This window comes from Muntiacus reevesi, chromosome 18, assembly GCF_963930625.1.
Source record: "Muntiacus reevesi chromosome 18, mMunRee1.1, whole genome shotgun sequence".
NCBI classification, from domain to species: domain Eukaryota; kingdom Metazoa; phylum Chordata; class Mammalia; order Artiodactyla; family Cervidae; genus Muntiacus; species Muntiacus reevesi.
Genome location: NC_089266.1, coordinates 2,351,124 through 2,374,062, shown reverse-complemented (window position 1 = coordinate 2,374,062; position 22,939 = coordinate 2,351,124).

Genomic DNA, 22,939 nt, shown 5'->3' with positions numbered 1-22,939 from the left:
CTAATTTTCTTGAAGAGATCTCTAGTCTTTTCTATTCTATTGTTTTCCTCTATTTCTTTGCATTGATCACTGAGGAAGGCTTTCTTATAGCTCCTTGCTATTCTTTGGAACTCTGCATTCAAATGGGAATGTCTTTCCTTTTCTTCTTTGCTTTTCACTTCTCTTCTTTTCACAGCCATTTGTAAGGCCTCCTCAGACAGCCATTTTTCTTTTTTGCATTTTTTTTCTTCGGGATGGTCTTGATCCCTGTATCTTATACAGTGTCGTGAACCTCTCATAGTTCATCAAGCACTCTGTCAGATCCAGTCCCTTAAATCTATTGCTCATTTCCACTGTATAATCATAAGGGATTTGATTTAGATCATAACTGAATGGTCTAGTAGTTTTCCCCTCCTTTCTTCAATTTAAGTCTGAATTTGGCAGTAAGGAGTTCATGACCTGAGCCACAGTCAGCTCCCGGTCTTGTTTTTGCTGATTGTATAGAGCTTCTCCACCTTTGGCTGCAAAGAATATAATCAATCTGATTTCAGTGTTGATCATCTGGTAATGTCCATGTGTAGAGTCTTCTCTTGTGTTGTTGGAAGAGGGTGTTTGCTATGACCAGTGCGTTCTCTTGGCAAAACTCTGTTAGCCTTTGCCCTGCTTCATTCTGTACTCCAAGGCCAAATTTGCCTGTTACTCCAGGTGTCTCTTGTCTTCCTACTTTTGCATTCCAGTCCCCTATAATGAAAAAGACATATTTTTTGGGTGTTAGTTCTATAAGGTCTTGTAGGTCTTCATAGAACCCTTCAACTTCAGCTTCTTCACCATTACTGGTCAGGGCATAGGCTTGGATTACCATGATATTGAATGGTTTTCCCTGGAAACGATCAGAGATCATTCTGTCATTTTTGAGACTGCATCCAAGTACTGCATTTCAGACTCTTTTGTTTACTATGATGACTACTCCATTTCATCTAAGGGATTCCTGCCCACAGTAGTAGATATAATGGTCATCTGAGTTAAATTCACCCATTCCAGTCCATCTTAGTTCTTTGATTCCTAGAATGTCAACATTCACTCTTGTCATGTCCTGTTTGACCACTTCCAGTTTGCCTTGATTCATGGACCTAACATTCCAGGTTCCTATGCAATATTGCTCTTTACAGCATCGGACCTTGCTTCTATCACCAGTCACATCCACAACTGGGTGTTATTTTTGCTTTGGCTCCATCCCTTCATTCTTTCTGGAGCTATTTATCCACTGATCTCCAGTAGCATATTGGGCACCTACTGACCTGGGGAGTTCCTCTTTCCGTATCCTATCAATCTGCCTTTTCCTACTGTTCATGGGGTTCTCAAGGCGAGAATTCTGCAGTGGTTTGCCCTTCCCTTCTCCAGCGGTAGTGGACGGCAGAGTCTCTCTTTAAGAGAGAGTAGCCCAGGAGGCTGTGACCGGTGTCTTGAGCACACCATACTTGCTGTCTCCCTGCTTTTGCTTCCTTTTGAAATGGAGTTGAGAGGGAGTGGAGATATGTATACCTACAGCTGATTCAGGCTTCCCAGGCAGCACTAGTGGGAGAGAACCCATCTGCCAATGCAGAAACATAAGAGACACAAGTTTGAGTCCTGGTTCAGAAGATCCCCTGGAGGAGGGCATGGCAACCCACTCCAGTATTCTTGCCTGGAGAGTCCCAGGGACAGAGGAGCCTGGCAGGTGCATGGGCTCGCAGAGAGTCCCAGATGACTGAAGGCTTCGCCTGCAGGTTGTGCTGACTCGCTGCGCTGTGCAGGGGAGCTGACCTCGCGCTGTAAGGCGGCCACGCTCCAGGTCAGAGGAAGAGAGAAGGTTGCCAGGAGACCTCAGGATCCTTCTCCATGAATGAAAGAAACAGTGTAAGTAATAATAACAGGAGTCACATTATCTAAGCTTTGCAATGCACTAAATAAATAAAACTAAGTAAACTGTATAAGCAATATCCACAATGCCTAGTCTTACAATTAAAATCTCACTTTTTTTATATTTAAGTATTACAGTGGACTTCACAGGTGTCTGAAACTAAATTAGTGCCCAAGGTAAGTTTTCTTGTTTAAAAAGCTTACCAAATGGTGAAATATTCACAGTACGGTCAGTCAGTTCAGCTTCAGTTACAATACTTGTTTATAGGGCTTTCCCGGTGGCTCAGATGGTAAAGAAGTCACCCGCAATGCAGGAGACCCAGGTTTCCTCCCTGGGTCAGGAAGATCACCTGGAGAAGAGAATGGCCACCCATTTGGTATTCTCGTCTGGATAATCCCATGGAGAGAGGAGCCTGGCTACAGTCCGTGGGTTCACAAAGAATCAGATACAACTGAGCAACTAAGCTCACACAAACACACGCACACAAAAATCACGCCATAACCCCCATGTTACCAGTTTTTTCTTTTGAAAGTATCTTGGCTAGCTGCCTAAAATGCTTTTTCAAAAGAAGTTTTTATAAAATAAAGGGAGAGAAGTTCTTCTTTCTTCTAAAGGCCTCTTTATTGAGGTGTTTTGGAAATATAACCAGTGGGGAAGCAGAACTGAAATGCTTGGGACTCTGGGTCTGCCTAAAAGCCTTTTTTCCCCCATTCTATTGTACTTTTTATTGAAGGATAGTTGACTTACAGTGCTGTGCCGATCTCTGCTGTCAGCAACATGACTCAATTATTCACCTATACACATCCCCTTTTAAATATTATTTTCCATTATGTTTTTTTAAGCTGCTCCTAAATAAAACGAGGTAGCAGCCATCCGCACACAGATGTGTTTTCCTTAAACCAGGAGGTAATGTGTTAAATTCTTTGGTGTTTCCAAACACAGAGCAGACTTCTACCTCTTCTCCAAAAATGTTGCATAATTAATAAAATTCATATCATCAAACCAACTCTTTGCTCTTTTTTGCTTGCAAAAGTCATAGTTTATTTTCCTATTCTTCCTTTGAAGAAAGACACTGGTGATAGATGGTAGATGACAGTCCAGGAATTCCACCGAAACGGCAGCACACGCCCTGTGAACAGCTGGGGCTGGCGGAGGGCCTGTCTTCTGTGCACATGGAGGGCGAGGCGGCCAGTGGAAAGAAGCGGTCACACCCGAGCGTGCCACGGGCCCAGAGGGCATCTGAGCGGGCGTCTCTCACACACAAACCAGCTGCGTGAGGTCAGCCCGGTCTGCACAAACATGACAACAGGTGGGACGCCTTTGACGGACTGCAGCTGAAACTCCCCTGCAAGCCCCCGCGTGTGACGTCACCTCTTCAGATACGGTGCAGCAGGCAGGCCCGGGACGGAAGGCCTGGGGGTGCAGCCAGTGCAAGGGACGTAGGCCAGCAGCCGCAGAGGGAGGCACAGAGCCGTCGCCGCTGTCCCCACCTCCTGCGCGCCAGCGGTTGGGCTTGCCCGCCCGCCCTGGCCACACCAGCATCCTCGCTTGGCCTGCATGCGCCACCACAAGGGCAGTCTCTCACCAGAAAGACAACTGTGTTTGCTTTTTCCTTCCCAGGATAAGTTGTCTCTTACAGTCTGAGAAGAGGGAGAACCTCAAGTTTGAACGTTGCCACCTAGGATTCCGTTATGGGTAATTCACACAGAGCATGATGGCAGGATCCATCCCTGCCCATGATCTCGAGCGTCTCACAGACATGCAGCTACATCTCTGCATCCATACAGCTATCTAGACAGAAAACAGATAGGTATCAATAGATAGATGACAGGTAGATGGATGATGGAAAGATAGATAGATGGTAGATAGATGACAGAAAGATTGATAGACAGATGATAGAAAGACAGACAGATGTTAGAAAGAGACAGACATCAATACATAGATGATAGACAGATAGGTAGACAGATGACAGAAAGATGATTAATAGATGATAGAAAGATAGACAGACAGATGAAGGACAAACGTAATACTCAGCTACGTCCCTGGGTTTTTTTTTTTCCCTCTGAAGGACCGATATAACAGAGAGCCCTTGGCTCTAACCGCTAGAGAAAAGATGAAATATCATCTATGACTTCCACAAACTTTCACAATGCTTCACTCAGCAGCACCCATGCATCCTACCAGACACAGCAGCAGACACGCCAGGAATCCTTGAGCACCTCCGCAGGGAGTTTGAGGCTCTTTCACTTTAATTGTCCTTGGCGCACAGCTGCCTTCCCATGCTGTGCAGGTTTCTCCCCCAGCAAAGCAAAGCAGCGGCATGTACACACACATCCCCCCCTTTGGACGCAGTCCCGCTCGGTCACCACAGCGCGCTGGGCAGAGGCCCCCGAGCCGCGCAGCCTGCTCTCAGCATGCTCTCTCGGCGTGCCTATTCTATGCTAGTACACACTATCAACAGTTCACATGTGCGATCCCAATCTCCCAGCTCCTCCCACCCCGCCTTCCTCCCTTGATACCCACACATTCGTTCTCTAGGTCTGCGTCTCTATTTCTGCTTTGCAAATGGGATTATCTATACCATTTTTCTAGTTTGCACGTATATGCATTTGATGGGTTCCATGAAGACAGGAACCAACCCATGTGATTTTTTTATGATAGTATCCCCATCACCTGCAACAGTGTTCTGGAACTCAGGAGGTAGTAAAAAAATACTTCCTGAATGAATGAACAAATGTCATAGCAAGATATGATGGGATATTAGGTAGCAAAATCACTCTATTTCCACACATGATGGGGTCTCAAAACCCAGGACTCAGTTTTCCCAATTCAGTTCACACTCAGTGAGGAAAAATTAGTCAAATTAGTAAAACAAAAGCTTAAAATTTGTGAATAAAAATAGGCAAATATCACTGTTCCCTAGTATCATTAGTGCTAAGTAGGGCCAGATCCAAGAGAGCTTCATAAAGATCTTATAGAAGATTAACGGGGCATCTCAGAGAAAGAGATCAGCTAGGAAATAATAAATAAATCAGAAAGTGACAAGTGTCAGTCGCTCAGTCGTGTCCAACTCTTTGCAACCCCGTGGACTGTAGCCCACCGGGCTCCTCTGTCCATGGCATTCTCCAGGCAAGAATACTGAAGTGGGTTGCCATTTCCTTCTCCAGGGGACCTTCCCAACCCAGGGAAGGAATTGCGGTCTCCTGCAATGCAGGTGGATTCTTCATCATCTGAGCCATAGGGAAGCCCCCATCAAAGAGGAAATTTCCAACATATAGTGAAAATTCAGCAAGTCAATTGTAGGGAAGAGAAAGGCTACTATAACTTGTTTTAATGAATCCAGGGGAGAAAAGATGTTTCAGTATGCTATAGGACTATAATCATACTCATTTTCTTTCTTTCAACATTTTGTATTTCAACTTTGTTACCTGGGGTGAGAAAAAAAAACATGTGTCTTAATAAAAAGGAAGGGGAGAGTGGGGAGGGAGAGGGAGACCTGGGTGGGGAGAGGGAGGGAAAAGACCTCATCAAGCGAAACAAGACAGGCGAGTTCTTCAAAGCTCTAAAACCGCTGACTGAAAATGGATGAAAGTCCTATCAAGGAGCTGTTTTGTTTCCATGACACTAACACTACTGGTTTTACTTCTTCAGAAAATATCTTGAACTGATTAGCTGCTGTGGCATCCTGGAGACGGGCCACCATATGAACATGGAAAACAGCACACAGGCAACGGGGGACCCCGGGCTGTGGGGGAGACGCTGGCAGCCTTCCAAGGCCTCTCCAGAGGATCCCTCTGTTCTGCTCAGTGGACTGTATCTGAGCCTCAGGAGTGTGGACCTGGGTCCTTTCAACAAACAGACCTGCAAACCGAAAGAGGTATTTTCAATGCTCCAACACTCCTTGTCTTCTGCAACTGGGATAGCCATTTCAGTTCCTATTTTTTCACAGCATAAGAAAGCCTAGGGTAGGAAGGTGTATTTTCTAAACTAGTGAAAAGTGGTATTATCGATACTGCCCATTGCGATGTCCCTTCAGGAGAAGGCCGAGTGTGGGGGTGCAGAGGCTGGAGGCAGGCGCAGTTAGGGACTTGGGGATGGACGTGTGCACACGGCTATGTTTAAAACGGAGCGCCAGCGAGGACCTGCCGTGGAGCACAGGAACTCCGCTCGGGTCCACGGCTGCCTGGACGCGAGGGGCGTCTGGGGGAGACGGACACGTGTGCGCACGGCCGAATCCCTTCACTGTCCCCTGGAGACCACAGCATGGCTAATCCGCTGTACTCCAATACAAAATAAAAAACTCTTCTAAGAAAGAGAGAGAAAGAGAAGACAGAGTGGCCTAGTGTGAAAACAAGAATCAGAAGAGTCTTGAGTTTTGGTGAGAACACCGCCTAGTTAGTGGCAGGGCTTAAATCAGCTTAAATCCAAGGACAACAGTCACCTAAGGGTCTCTGAACGGAACATTCTGACTACAGTACACAGGCTCTCTGCCAATTCAAGGGTTAATTTCATGTCAAATGCCCACGCTTGAAATCACCAACTACTCTCCATTACAGATTTGGTTTAAAGAGTTAGCACATAAGAATGAGTGAAATAGAACAGTTACCAAATTATGACATAACCATGTGCAATGACGAACTTTTTAACGTGCTAGTTTAAATCTTCATCAGGGATAATGTGGAAACTGAAAGTTGCTCAGTCGTATCTGACTCTTTGGTACCCCAGGGACTGTCCATGGAATTCTCCAGGCCAAAATACTGGGGAATCTTCCCAACCCAGGGATCAAACCCAGGTCTCCTGCACTGCAGGTGGATTCTTTACCAGCTGAGCCATAGGGAAGCCCAAGAATACTGGAGTGGGTAGCCCATCCCTTCTCCAGCGGATCTTCCCGACCCAGGAACTGAACCAGGGTCTCTGGCATTGCAGGTGGATCCTCACCAACTGAGCCACCAGGGATAATGCAAGTGCCTTAATAATTATGTGTTAGAATTCACCCCACAGAGAGATGCAGTGGGGTCAAGAACAGTAGCTTCTGGGTGTGCATTACATTTAAATGTAGACTCTTGTAGGCAAATGTTAACAAAGCCATCACCCAGCACGACTAATTAGTTTCTGGGGCATATCCCTTGTTTGGGCTTCTTACACATAGTAACGTCTTCGAAATAGTAGGTACTGACTGTACCTGTATCTAATGAGATTTTAAAATCTCTCAAAAAAAAAAAAAAAAAGTCCCTCTGAGTGGAGTAAACCAGACACAGACAAACATCACATGGTGTCACTGGTGGTGCTACCGGTAAAGAACTGCCAGCGCAGGAGCTATGAGAGAGGCGGGTTCGATCCCTGGGCCGGGGAGATCCCCTGGAGGAGGGCATGGCAACTCACTCCAGTATTTTTGCCTGGAGAATCCCATGGACAGAGGAGCCTAATGGGCTACAATCCATGGGGTCGCAAACAGTCAGACACGACTTTAGCAGCTTAGCACACATGCACACTTTGCTTATATGTGGAAAAAAGACAGAAATGAACTTATTTACAAAACAGAGTCACAGATGTGGAAAACAAGCTTGTGGTTACCAATCAGGACCGGGGGAAGTGAAAGGTTGTTGCTGAACGATAAGACGCGGGATTCTTGGCCTCCGGAGGAGACAAATTCAATCCGGGGCCAGAGACGAGGCTGGATCGCTCAGAGCTTTTGTGTAATAAAGTTTTATTAAAGTATAGAGGAGATAGAGAAAGCTTCTGACATAGGCATCAGAAGGGGGGCAAAAGAGTACCCCCTTCCTAGTCTTTAGCTGTATGTTATACAGTCACTCACAGTCTGTTAATGAAAAGAAAGGAGTGTCATAAAATTTAGAATGGCACCATATAATTCATCCCAGGCCATAAAACGATTGACTTGAATCTTGTAGAAGGGCAGAATACCAACAAATAGTTCCGTTTACATAGATTAGGGGAACAATACCTGAATAAGTAAGTTAGGCCGTTTGGCAGAACCAACTTGAAGATAGAGTCTGGGGTTCATTAACATAGCTTAAGACGACATTTCCATACGAAAAAGAAATGTATTGGTTAACTCAAGGTTTGAGAGTAGTTAGCTTTAGGTGAGACCAGGTGTCGTGGCAACGAAGAAAGTTAAGAGAAACCTCTTTTTAAATTTGTATAGAGAAGGAAAAACAGATCGCTGGTTTGTTTCTTCCTGCCGCTTAAGAGAGATAAAAATGTCTGGCACTTACAGCCTCTTTCCTCCATTTGGAGACCCCTGGCCTTCCTGCCTGTTGCCCTCTCAGAAGGATCAGGAGGCCGGGATTGATGCACGCACACCAACGATGTAAAATAGTGACCAGCAAAGGCCCGCCACGCGGCACAGGGTGCTGCTCGGGGCTGTAATGGCCTGCGTGGGAGAAGTGTCCACAACGGGGCGGGTAAACTCACTCACTGCGCTGCACACTCGAAACCAACACATCCCTGCAAATCAACCGTCCGCGAAAAAACTGAAAAAGGAAGCTCCCAACGAATCAGAAGGGCTAATGCCCTATGGCAGAAAGCGAAGAACTAAAGAGCCTCTTGATGAGAGTCGAAGAGCAGAGTGAAAAAGGTGGCTTAAAACTCAGCATTCAGAAAACAAAGATCATGGTATCTGGTCCCATCACTTTATGGCAAACAGATAGGGAAACATTGGAAACAGTGACAGACTTTACTTTTTTGGGCTCCAAAACCACTGCAGATGGTGACTGCAGCCATGAAATTAAAACATGCTTACTCCTTGGAAGGAAAGTTATGACCAACCTAGATAGCATATTCAAAAGCAGAGACATGACTTTACCAACAAAGATCCATCTAGTCAAGGCTATGGTTTTTCCAGTGGTCATGTATGGATGTGAGAGTTGGACTGTAAAGAAACATGAGCACCGAAGAATTGATGCTTTAGAACTGTGGTGTTGGAGAAGACTCGAGAGTCCCTTGGACTGCAAGGAGATCCAACCAGTCCATCCTAAAGGAAATCAGTCCTGGGTGTTCATTGGAAGGACTGATGCTGAAGCTGAAACTCCAATACTTTGGCTACCTGATGCAAAGAACTGACTCATCGGAAAAGACCCTGATGTTGGGAAACACTGAAGGTGGGGGGCGGGGGGCAACAGAGGATGAAATGATTGGATGGCATCACCGACTCGATGGACATGGGTTTGAGTAAACTCCGGGAGCTGGTGATGGACAGGGAGGCCTGGTGTGCTGCGGTCCACGGGGTCGGACATGACTGAGCAACTGAACTGAATGTAGCTCTACTACATTCTGAACTACATTCTGCAACTGAACTGGTCTCTGCTCTACATGAGGTTGTCAAGAAGCCTTTCATCTGAGGACTACGGTAATGAAGTTTCCATGGCGGCGGAGAAGGACACGCTCCCCCCACCTACCCTCTTCCAGCCATCCTAGAGTCCATGGTCACAGCCCTGCTTCACAGCACCCCACCCCATCCCCCAAATGTGCTCGCACTTTAAGCCCCTCCATCATCCCACAAAAACGGACGGCCACGACTTCCCAGATGCAGCAGCAAGCAGCAGCCCTGCTCTCCACAGGATCCTATAAAATGCTGATGGAGCAGGAAACAGCTATAAAACGTCCCCCGAAATCCTCAAGGGATGTCCTGTAACATTTTCCATGGAAATGCCATAAAATATTCCATGCAATTAGCTTCGCTTAAAGAAACATTTGTCAATGTGCTTCACCTTCATATAGGTGACATTTTCTTTTTTCTCAAAATACGTGTCATTTACAAAAGTAGTCTGTTGTTTAACAAAATACTTAGATGTTATTATCACTGTGGGATTCTGCCATATAGAAAGCTATTCAGAGCAAAATTACATTCCACAAAGGTGAAGTCAAATTTATCAGTGAGGAGCAGCTTTGGGTATAGAGTAGAGAATGAGGAGGAAAATTATGAAGATATTTTTGTTTGGGTAAATCAAACTCTTACTCTTTGAGGGGTCCATTTTCCAGCCTCAGAAAATATGAAATTTCCTTCGAAAGACTCACTGTAAACCACGTGACCCCGGAGAATTCACAGGAATTGAAATGAACTCCCAAGGTCCCCATCTGACGCCAAGAAACTAGGCTGCAAATCAACCGCTATTTTCCAAAGCATGGAGGAATGTTACCACGAAGTCACCACATGCTGACGATGAAAAACAGGTGTGTGGGTGAGGCTTCCTGACTGCAGCAGCGCCACGCTCAGTCCCCAGGGGGCTCATCTACACCCCTCCAGACGGTGGTCACTCCCGACTGGTGTGCGGGGATTTTCCTCGGGGATCCCAGGCCTTTCACGGAGCTGCTCAAGTGCAGGATTATCCCATCACACCTTCCCTCCCTGGAGCCAAGACACCTTCACCTTCCTGCCCCTTCCAGACATCTCTGCCTCCTGCCGACTCTCTGGACCTTGCCCACCTCTGCCCAGCGGTCACCTGCGGCGGGAAATGAGCTCGTCCGGGCCGTGTTGCCAGGTCTCCATTTGGACGCTTCCCTTTCACCGGTTTCTCAGAGTCCTTCTTGCTGCTCTTCGGTTGGACTGCACCGTGGAAGGAGATGATTCGTTCCATTTTAATACACCCTTCGTTTATTTATTGCCCTGCTAGATCTTCACTGCTGCAGGGGCGATTGCCCAGCTGCAGGGAGAGGGTGCTTCTGTCTGCTTGTGGTGCAGGCCTGTCTAGTTGCCGAGCGCGGCCTCTAGCAGTTGTGCCCACGGGCTCAGCTGCCCCACGACACAGGGGATCCTCCCATGCCATGGGCCGCAACAGTGTCCCCTCACTGGCAGGCGGATTAAGTCCATTCACCCCATTTTGAAAGGCATTTTTTTAAAGCTTTGGAGAGACTAGAGCAACAGGGATGGTGGGGGGAGTTAGACTACGGGCAGGAGGCTTAGTCGTGAGGAGTCACTGATGAAACAGATGCAGAAAAGGCTGAAAATACAGACAAGCAGCCGAGGTCAGCTGTAAGAAGACGTGAGCGGAAGTCAGGCATCAAAAGCTTGCTTGCTGGGACTTCCCTGGTGGTCCAATGGTTAAGGTCCCCCCTTCCATTGCAGGGGATGCAGGTTCAATCCTGGTTGGGGAGCTAACATCCCACATCCCTTGTGCCCAAAAAGCCAAAACATACAACAGAAGCAATATTGCAACAAACTCAATAATGGCTTTAAAAAATGGTCCACATCAATAAATAAAGTAAAAAAAAAAAACAAAACCCTACTTTACCAAGCAAATGCAGATTTGAGAATGTGAGCAACTAGGAGATACCCATCAGAAACAAGCAAAGGCAGTGTCAAGGACACAGAGAAAAAGAAGGTAAAATGCATTGTTAAAAGAATGAGCCCAAACCTTATGATGAGTACAGATGATGTTTTCTAGACAGATTTAAGTTAATTGCATCCAACATGAAAAGCCAGGGGCCTCATTGTGTCACTCCACCCATTTTAGCCTTCAGAGTGTCGTTTTATGACATGATCTAAATCAGGGATCAGGAATGATAAACATCTATTTATTTATCAAGGACTAAGACGTGGAAGAGGAGAAACTAAACACCCAAACTGCTCCCAGAATGCTCAGTGCCCTGAATCCATCAGGACGAAGCTCCCAGAATGCTTAGCGGCCCAAGATCTGTCAGGATGGTGCTCATAGGGGAGCAGTGATGCTGGGACCTCCCGCCAGCATCCGCGGTCCAGGTCTTCCTTGTGAGGCTGGCTCAGCCCATCGAGTCAGTCATCTTATGCGTAAGGCCAGAGCTGTGGTTTATTAATTCACCCTGAGAAACGAGAACTACCTACTTGTGAATGAACAGTGTGAACCATCCCTGTTGGATGTTCAATGGAGTGAGTCAAGACTGGCGTGTGCAGGTTATGACTAAGGACAGTTAACAAGCAGTGTGAGTGTTCCATGCGCTCAGCCTAAGGAAACAGCAGAGCCATCCCAACAACCGGGATGCGCCTGCCAGTGAGTCAAGTGCCTTTAGGACTTCCCAGGTGGCGCCAGTGGTAAAGAATCTGCCTGCCAAGGCAGGAGACGCAAAAGATGCGGGTTCAGTCCCTGGGGCAGGAAGATTCCCTGGAGGAGGGCCTGGCAACCCACCGCCAGCACTCCTGCCAGGAAAATTCCAGGAGCAGAGGAGCCTGGCAGGCTGCAGTCCAAGGGGTCGAAAGAGTCAGGCACGACTGGGCACTCAAGAATAGTTAAGTCCACCTAATGAAGTTCTGGGCACCACCCCCACCCCGCCGGCTGGGCCGGACAGCTTCTGACAAAACCTGCCAACATCTCCCTCTGTGAATTCTCTGTCTGCATCGCTTACGTGTCCGTCTGACGTATGTTTTCCTAATACATTTCATCAGGCTGCGTGCAGTTCCATCCTTACACATCTCTGTTGTGATCTACGCAATGACAGACTGATTTACAAGTTTGACAAGGGGCTTCCCTGGTGGTTCAGTAGTAAAGAGTCTGCCTGCCAACGCAGCAGACACGGGTTCCATCCCCGATCGGGAAGATCCCACGTGCTGCGGAGCAACTAAGCCCGTGCATCACAGCTAGGAGCCTGCGCTCCAAGAGCCAGGGAGACCCACTCCCGAAGCACTGGCGCCTGGAGCCCGTGCTTGCAACAAGAAAAGACACTGGAGCCCTCCCACCGCAACCAGAGAAAAGCCCCTTCAGCAAGAGAGACCCAGCACAGCCAAGAATAGTAAACACCGAAACAAAATTATTTTTTAAAAAGTTTGACTCTTAGAGATCAATCTCACGACTATTTTCCAGGGCTTCGGGGGAGAGGCCGGCAGAGGTGCGTCACCATCGTTCTCCAGCACCCGAACAGAAGTGCCTTGATTTCCTTCTCATTTAAAACCTTAATGGGATTCTCTCTGAAGGCCTATTACTGCACTTTCTCATTTATATGTTCCTATCAACAGACCCTGAATCATTTCAGTCCTCCCAGGATGCTGGATTTGGAAAGCTCTTTTTATCAAGGTCGTTAACAAATTCCCACTAACAAAGGAACTTTATCTGGGTTACATTCACTATTCACAGGGGCAAAACGGTGAGCTTCTCTGGAGAAACCCTGGCAAATGATAATCAGAAGTATCACGGAAACAAATGAGAAAAGAAGATAAGTTGTGCAAAGCACTTTCGTATTTTAGAAAGCCTAAGTTAAAAGCGCGAGACAGACTGAAGGCAAGCTCAAAATTATACAATGGAAAAATACTGTGCCGAAGATTAAAGGCCCGCCTGCCAGAGAGATAATGCCAAATTTGATGAGAAAATACATAACATTTCCTTTCCTTTGAAACCTTAGTTGATATTTTCCACTTTGACTGGAAAGAAAGAAGCTCTGAGATGTCACTCAGCACTTGGAGAGGGGGGCCTCCTTTCCAGATGCAAAAGCACAGAGGAAGTGCCTCAGTGTTTTTCCTATGAAGGACAAGCGGCTGGAAAGTGCGAGATCGGCTCATAGGCCACGAAGAGGTTGCTTTGGGTCTTTTGTTGTTTGCCTGCGAGCATTTTCCTCTCTACGGGGAACTGGGGAATTCATAAAGGGGGCTGGAGGCAGAGAGAGAAGCGGATAAAGAAAACGGACTTGCCCATGCCCTTTATTATTTTTTTTTAATTGGAGGTACAGTTGCTTTACAGTGTTGTGTTAATTTCTTCTGTTCAGCAAAGTGAATCAGCTGTATGTTTACACATGTCCCCTCTGTTTTGGATTTCCCTCCATGTAGGTCAACCATACAGCACTGAGCAGCTGATCAGTGCTGGATGCAGCACTGTCCGCTAACAACACGGCCTGAGCTGTTAGGAGGGCCTCGTTAACTGTCTTTGTCACTGTTCAGCTACTCAGTCGTGTCCAACTCTGCCATCCCAGGGACTGCAGCGCGCCAGGCTCCTCTGTCCTTCACTGTCTCCCAGTTTGCTCAAACCCATGTCCACTGAATCAATGATGCCATCCAACCATCTCATCCTCTGTTGTCCCCTTCTCCTCCTGCCCTCAATCTTTCCTAGCATCAAGGTCTTTTCCAATGAGATGGCTCTTCACATCAGGTGGTCAAAGTATTGGAGTTTCAGCTTCAGCATCAGTCCTTCCAATGAACACCCAGGACTGATCTTTAGGATGGACTGGCTGGATCTCCTTGCAGTCCCAGGGACTCTCAAGAGTCTTCTCCAGCACCACAGTTCAGAAGCATCAATTCTTCGGCGATCAGTCTTCTTCATGGTCCGTGTCTCACATCCACACATGAGCACTGGGAAAACCACAGCTTTGGCTGTAGGGACCTTTGTTGGCAGTGATGTGGTTGAACTGCTCTTTAATACACTGCCTAGGTCTGTCTTGTCTTTTCTTCCAAGGAGCAGAGTAAGTAGGTCCCGCAGATTATACAGCAGGGGCTGCTCACGACTGTATTCCCTGCCTGAGACCTAGAAGCGCAACTGCACCCCTGCCCCGAGCTGACCAGCCCCGGCCTAACAGTCTAACCGGGCGAAACTCATGCTGTTGGGCGGGACAGGGGCGGAGTTACAGAGCTGAGTGGGGCCAGCTGCAGTGCCAGCCCGCACACGCTGGCCACACTCACTAGCATGGTCCCTGCTCTGCGCAGGCACCAGGCTTCCAGCCGTGTCACATGCTGACTTGCAGGAGAACCCAAGACCATGATTTGCATTTAATTGAAAAGTTGTGTCCGAACCTCAGCCCTCACTTCCAAAAGTCCAGGGCAGAACTCATGAATTCCAGGAAAGCATGGCCAGAGAAGCAAAGAGTGAAACTGGATTTCCACCTCAGTTTAGAAATCAGTCTACTAATCTGATCTTCCGGCTGAAATCCTTCATTAGAAATGGCAATAAAACCTGGTTAATCAACCAGATTCCTTTGCATAATCGTTTCATGTTGACAAGAGCTAAGAGCTCATGAACACTATCACTTCCTGGCTCTAAGTGGAGGTCTCCTCCTTGTTTCTGCAGGGGAGACTCCTCCCCTTCTGTTCTCCTGCTTCACCACCCTCACGTCCACGGACACTCATAATTTGAGGTGAGCTGTTCCTTTTTGCATTTTTCTTACTTTTCACATCTATAACGCATGTTAATGGAACTACATTGTTGTTCATTGTTCAGTGGGTTAAGTCGTGTCTGACTCTGCGACCCCATGCACTGCAGCACGCCAGGCTTCCCTGTCCTTCACCATCTCCCAGAGTTTGCTCAAACTCATGTCCGCTGAGTCAATGATGCCATCCAACCATCTCATCCTCTGTCACCCACTTCTCCTCCCACCTTCAATCTTTCCCAGCATCAAGGTCTTTTCCAATGATCTGACTCTTCGCATCAGGTGGCCAAAGTATTGGAGCTTCAGCTTCAGCATCAGTCCTTCCAGTGAATATTCAGGGTTCTATTAATGGAACTAGAATAGCTGCTTGTTTATGGAGGATTCCAGGAAATGATAGGTTGTATTTAAGCAGATTTCCCTTTGAAGAATTTAGAGCACGTGGATGTTACAGGGCAAGTGTTTCAGACTGGACCAACGAGATCACACAAGTGTAACTAGGACGCCTAGTATAGACCCAAGTTAAAGTTCAAGCCCCACATTCAGGGAAAGTCAGATACTGGCCAGTATCAAGCCAGATACTTGATGGAATGAAGGAATTATTATTTTAATTTAGGCGTAAGTAGTACTGTGATATTTTTAATAAATATTTATCTTTTAGAAATAGCAGGTTGGCCAAAAGGTTTGCATGCATGTGTGCACTGTTCCTTTAGCCTTCTCTGACTCTTTCTGACTCAATGGACCATAGTCCACCAGGTTCTTCTGTCCATAGGCCAGATTACTGGGGTGGGTAGTAATGCTCTTCTACAAGGGATCTTCCCAACCCAGGGATTGAACCCGAGTTTCCTGTGTCTCCTGCACTGCAGGCAGATTCTTTACTGCTGAGCTACAGGGGAAGTCCAAAATGTTTGTTCTGTAACATTTTGCAGAAAACTCGAATGAAACTTTTGGCCAACCCAATGAATTACCCAATTGTAGAGGGGGTTGGAGAGACATAAATGAACCAGATTGGGTATGAATTGATCATTTTTGAAATTAAGTGATGGGTTCAGGACAACAAATTTTAGTACGGTCTCAACTCTTCGTATGAATGACATTTTCCACAAAGAAGCTTTTAAAAATGTGTCTTTCTGTATTCTGTATTTACTGGGGAAATCCACTCTGAATATTCACTGGAAGAACTGATGCTGAAGGTGAAGCTCCAATACTTTGGCCACCAGATTCGAAGAGCTGATTCATTGGAGAAGACACTGAAGCCGGGAAAGAGTGAAGTCACAAGGAGAAGGGGGTGGCAGAGGATGAGATGGTTGGATGGCGTCACCGACTCGGTAGACATAAGTTTGAGCAAACTCTGGGAGATAGAGGAGGACAGAGGAGCCTGGTGCTGCTGTCCGTGGGGCTGCAGAGAGTCGGAGATGACTTAGCGACCAAACAACAACAACAATCATTTCTTAGCTGTGGAACACTGGGCCAATTGCTCTCTCAGCCTGTTAATGCCTGTGTGGCTGTAAGAAATGACGGGGCCAGTGCAGAGAAAGTGACCAGTCACAGGAGAGAGGATGTGGAGGGCTCTCTGACAATGGCCCAAAGACTCTCTCCATCCCAGGGCATTCTTCAGCGGAACCTGCCGCAAGCCCATGGCTGACCGGATTCCTTCTTTTGTCTACATGTCAGCCAGAGTCTAGACTGAGCTCAGACTTCTGCTTACTTTATGAAACCAGATCTGGCTTTAAGAATCCAGCTTGCTGTGGAGTCCTAACCTGCTATGCAACCTTCCTTCCAACTGCCACCCCTTTCAAAAGAACACAAATATTTATTTGGATTTTACATAAACAAGAGTGCATGCCAAACAGGTCTGGGCAGATTGCAGAATGTTTCTTTGATTCAGATGCTGAAAATACATCACTGAATGACTGTACTTAAGAAACAGCATCAATGAGAGCTCTTATAACAAACCAGTCGTAGCTACTGCCTACCTACGAAGAACTAATGAAACACAGTCATGGAGGGAACCAATGAACGTCTCAATAGTAGTGACCTTATGAACCCATTTCAATTACTATGTCTTTTTTTGCCCAACAAGGAGCTGAATCACTCTGCATATCACTGGTATAAACAAAACACAGCAATGATCTAACAGCATTCTCCTAGAGGGCCTTCTGCTATGCTGAATTTCCTTAGAGGGGTAAGTCAGTGTAAATAAATACCCTGTTCTTCCAAGCAAGTTGACAGACAGGACTGACTGCAAGTGGAAGACTTTCTTAAGTTAGAGAGAGAGAAAAGGTATTTCCCGGTTTCTACTGTTTTGTTCAGTCACTAACTCGCATCTGACTCTGTATAACCCCACGGACTGCAGCATGTCAGGTTTTCCTGTCCTTCCTTCACTATCTCCCAGAGTTTGCTTCAATTCATATCCATTGAGTTGGTGATGCTGTCTAATCATCTCATCCTCTGTCACCCTGTTCTCCTCCTGCCCTCAGTCTTGCTCAGCATCAGAGTCTTTTCCAATGAGTTGGCTCTTCACATCAGGTGGCCAAAGTATTGGAGCTTCAGCTTCACCATCAGTCCTTCCAATGAATATTCAGGACTGATTTCCTTTAGGATTGACTGGATTGATCTCCTTGTAGCCCAAGGGACTCTCAAGAGTCTTCTCCAACATCACAGTTCAAAAGCATCAATTCTTCGGTGCTCAGCTTTCTTTATAGTCCAACTCTCACATCCATACATCACTACCAGAAAAACCAAAGCTTTGACTTGATGGACCTTTGTTGGCAAAGTAATGTCTCTGCTTGTTAATATGCTGTCTAGGTTTGTCATAGCTTTGATTCCAAGAAGCGTGTTTTAATTCCATGACTGCAATCACCATCTGCATTGATTTTGGAGCCAAAAAAATAAAGTCTGTCATTGTTTCCATTGTTTCCCCATCTATTTGCCATGAAGTGATGGGACCAAATACCGTGATCTTTGTTTTCTTTTTTTTTTTTTTTTTTTTTTTTTTTTTTACATCATGAACAAATAGGGTTTATTACAGGAGTGCTAGAATGGTTTAACCTTCAACAGTTAATCACTGTGATTAATGACATCATAGAATAAAACAGAAAAAAAACATGTGATCATCTCTATAAGTACAGAAAAAGCATTTGATAAAATGTACTTCCCCGCAGCTTCTTAAGAGAAGCAGTCTTCACTGGCTTACTAAATAACTTGCTTCTTCTGAGTTTCTCTTTTTTTTTTTTTTTTTTTTTTTTTTTTTTTTAATATTATTTTATTAGTTGGAGGCCAATCACTTTACAACATTTCAGTGGGTTTTGTCATACATTGACATGAATCAGCCATATAGTTACATGTATTCCCCATCCCGATCCCCCCTCCCACCTCCCTCCCCACCCGACTCCTCAGGGTCCTCCCAGTGCACCAGGCCCGAGCACCTGACTCATGTATCCCACCTGGGCTGGTGGTCCGTTTCACCATAGATAATATACATGCTGTTCTTTCAAAACATCCCACCCTCACGTTCTCCCCCAGAGTTCAAAAGTCTGTTCTGTATTTCTGTGTCTCTTTTTCTGTTTTGCATATAGGGTTATCGCCACCATCTATCTAAATTCCGTATATATGTGTTAGTATACTGTAATGTTCTTTATCTTTCTGACTTACTTCACTCTGTATAATGGGCTCCAGTTTCATCCATCTCATTAGAACTGATTCAAATGAATTCTTTTTAACGGCTGAGTAATATTCCATGGTGTATATGTACCACAGCTTCCTTATCCATTCATCTGCTGATGGGCATCTAGGTTGCTTCCATGTCCTGGCTATTATAAACAGTGCTGCGATGAACATTGGGGTGCACGTGTCTCTTTCAGATCTGGATTCCTCAGTGTGTATGCCCAGAAGTGGTATTGCTGGGTCATATGGCAGTTCTATTTCCAGTTTTTTAAGAAATCTCCACACTGTTTTCCATAGTGGCTGTACTAGTTTGCATTCCCACCAACAGTGTAAGAGGGTTCCCTTTTCTCCACACCCTCTCCAGCATTTATTGCTTGTAGACTTTTGGATAGCAGCCATCCTGACTGGCGTGTAATGGTACCTCATTGTGGTTTTGATTTGCATTTCTCTGATGATGAGTGATGTTGAGCATCTTTTCATGTGTTTGTTAGCCATCTGTATGTCTTCTTTGGAGAAATGTCTGTTTAGTTCTTTGGCCCATTTTTTGATTGGGTCGTTTATTTTTCTGGAATTGAGCTTCAGGAGTTGCTTGTATATTTTTGAGATTAATCCTTTGTCTGTTTCCTCATTTGTTATTATTTTCTCCCAATCTGAGGGCTGTCTTTTCACCTTACTTATAGTTTCCTTTGTTGTGCAAAAGCTTTTAATTTTCATTAAGTCCCATTTGTTTATTTTTGCTTTTATTTCCAATATTCTGGGAGGTGGGTCATAGAAGATCTTGCTGTGATTTATGTCGGAGAGTGTTTTGCCTATGTTCTCCTCTAGGAGTTTTATAGTTTCTGGTCTTACATTTAGATCTTTAATCCATTTTGAGTTTATTTTTGTGTATGGTGTTAGGAAGTGTTCTAGTTTCATTCTTTTACAAGTGGTTAACCAGTTTTCCCAGCACCACTTGTTAAAGAGATTGTCTTTTTTCCATTGTATATCCTTGCCTCCTTTGTCAAAGATAAGCTGTCCATAGGTTCGTGGATTTATCTCTGGGCTTTCTATTCTGTTCCATTGATCTATATTTCTGTCTTTGTGCCAGTACCATACTGTCTTGATGACTGTGGCTTTGTAGTAGAGTCTGAAGTCAGGCAGGTTGATTCCTCCAGTTCCATTCTTCTTTCTCAAGATTACTTTGGCTATTCGAGGTTTTTTGTATTTCCATACAAATTGTGAAATTATTTGTTCTAATTCTGTGAAAAATACCGTTGGTAGCTTGATAGGGATTGCATTGAATCTATAGATTGCTTTGGGTAGAATAGCCATTTTGACAATATTGATTCTTCCAATCCATGAACACGGTATGTTTCTCCAACTGTTTGTGTCCTCTTTGATTTCTTTCATCAGTGTTTTATAGTTTTCTATGTATAGGTCTTTTGTTTCTTTAGGTAGATATACTCCTAAGTATTTTATTCTTTTTGTTGCAATGGTGAATGGTATTGTTTCCTTAATTTCTCTTTCTGTTTTTTCATTGTTAGTGTATAGGAATGCAAGGGATTTCTGTGTGTTAATTTTATATCCTGCAACTTTACTATATTCATTAATTAGCTCTAGTAATTTTCTGGTAGAGTCTTTAGGGTTTTCTATGTAGAGGATCATGTCATCTGCAAACAGCGAGAGTTTCACTTCTTCTTTTCCTATCTGGATTCCTTTTATGTCTTTTTCTGCTCTGATTGCTGTGGCCAAAACTTCCAACACTATGTTGAATAGTAGTGGTGAGAGTGGGCATCCTTGTCTTGTTCCTGATTTCAGAGGAAATGCTTTCAATTTTTCACCATTGAGGGTGATGCTTGCTGTGGGTTTGTCATATATAGCTTTTATTATGTTGAGGTATGTTCCTTCTATTCCTGCTTTCTGGAGAGTTTTAATCATAAATGAGTGTTGAATTTTGTCAAAGGCTTTCTCTGCATCTATTGAGATAATCATATGTTTTTTATCTTTCAATTTGTTAATGTGGTGTATTACGTTGATCGATTTGCGGATATTAAAGAATCCTTGCATTCCTGGGATAAAGCCCACTTGGTCATGGTGTATGATTTTTTTAATATGTTGTTGGATTCTGTTTGCTAGAATTTTGTTAAGGATTTTTGCATCTATGTTCATCAGTGATATTGGCCTGTAGTTTTCTTTTTTTGTGGCATCTTTGTCTGGTTTTGGAATTAGGGTGATGGTGGCCTCATAGAATGAGTTTGGAAGTTTACCTTCTTCTGCAATTTTCTGGAAGAGTTTGAGTAAGATAGGTGTTAGCTCTTCTCTAAATTTTTGGTAGAATTCAGCTGTGAAGCCATCTGGTCCTGGGCTTTTGTTTGCTGGAAGATTTCTGATTACAGTTTCGATTTCCTTGCTTGTGATGGCTCTGTTAAGATCTTCTATTTCTTCCTGGTTCAGTTTTGGAAAGTTATACTTTTCTAAGAATTTGTCCATTTCATCCAAGTTGTCCATTTTATTGGCATAGAGCTGCTGGTAGTAGTCTCTTATGATCCTTTGTATTTCAGTGTTGTCTGTTGTGATCTCACCCTTTTCATTTCTTATTTTGTTAATTTGGTTCTTCTCTCTTTGTTTCTTAATGAGTCTTGCTAATGGTTTGTCAATTTTGTTTATTTTTTCAAAAAACCAGCTTTTAGCTTTGTTGATTTTTGCTATGGTCTCTTTAGTTTCTTTTGCATTTATTTCTGCCCTAATTTTTAAGATTTCTTTCCTTCTGCTAACCCTGGGGTTCTTCATTTCTTCCTTCTCTAATTGTTTTAGGTGTAGAGTTAGGTTATTTATTTGGCTTTTTTCTTGTTTCTTGATGTGTGCCTGTAATGCTATGAACCTTCCCCTTAGCACTGCTTTTACAGTGTCCCATAGGTTTTGGGTTGTTGTGTTTTCATTTTCATTTATTTCTATACATACTTTGATTTCTTTTTTGATTTCTTCTATGATTTGTTGGTTATTCAGAAGCGTGTTATTTAGCCTCCATATGTTGGAATTTTTAACAATTTTTTTCCTGTAATTGAGATCTAATCTTACTGCACTGTGGTCAGAAAAGATGACTGGAATGATTTCAATTTTTTTGAATTTTCCAAGACCAGATTTATGGCCCAGGATGTGATCTATTCTGGAGAAGGTTCCGTGTGCACTTGAGAAAAAGGTGAAGTTGATTGTTTTGGGGTGAAATGTCCTATAGATATCAATTAGGTCTAGCTGGTCCATTGTATCATTTAAGGTTTGTGTTTCCTTGTTGATTTTCTGTTTAGTTGATCTATCCATGGTTGTGAGTGGGGTATTAAAGTCTCCCACTATTATTGTGTTACTATTAATTTCCTCTTTCATACTCGTTAGTGTTTGCCGTACATATTGCGGTGCTCCTATGTTGGGTGCATATATATTTATAATTGTTATATCTTCTTCTTGGATTGATCCTTTGATCATTATGTAGTGACCTTCTTTGTCTCTTTTCACATCCTTTATTTGAAAGTCTATTTTATCTGATATGAGTATTGCGACTCCTGCTTTCTTTTGGTCTCCGTTTGCGTGAAATATTTTTTTCCAGCCCTTCACTTTGAGTCTGTATGTGTCCCTTGTTTTGAGGTGGGTCTCTTGTAGACAGCATATATAGGGGTCTTGTTTTTGTATCCATTCAGCCAATCTTTGTCTTTTGGTTGGGGCATTCAACCCATTTACATTTAAGGTAATTATTGATAGGTGTGGTCCCGTTGTCATTTACTTTGTTGTTTTGGGTTCACGTTTATACAACCTTTCTGCATTTCCTGTCTAGAGAAGATCCTTTAGCATTTGTTGAAGAGCTGGTTTGGTGGTGCTGAATTCTCTCAGCTTTTGCTTGTCTGTAAAGCTTTTGAATTCTCCTTCATATCTGAATGAGATCCTTGCTGGGTACAGTAATCTAGGTTGTAGGTTATTCTCTTTCATTACTTTCAGTATGTCCTGCCATTCCCTTCTGGCCTGGAGGGTTTCTATTGATAGATCAGCTGTTATCCTTATAGGAATCCCTTTGTGTGTTATTTGTTGTTTCTCCCTTGCTGCTTTTAGTATTTGTTCTTTGTGTTTGATCTTTGTTAATTTGATTAATATGTGTCTTGGGGTGTTTCGCCTTGGGTTTATCCTGTTTGGGACTCTCTGGGTTTCTTGGACTTGGGTGGCTATTTCCTTCCCCATTTTAGGGAAGTTTTCAGCTATTATCTCCTCGAGTATTTTCTCATGGCCTTTCTTTTTGTCTTCTTCTTCTGGGACTCCTATGATTCGAATGTTGGGGCGTTTCACATTGTCCCAGAGGTCCCTGAGGTTGTCCTCATT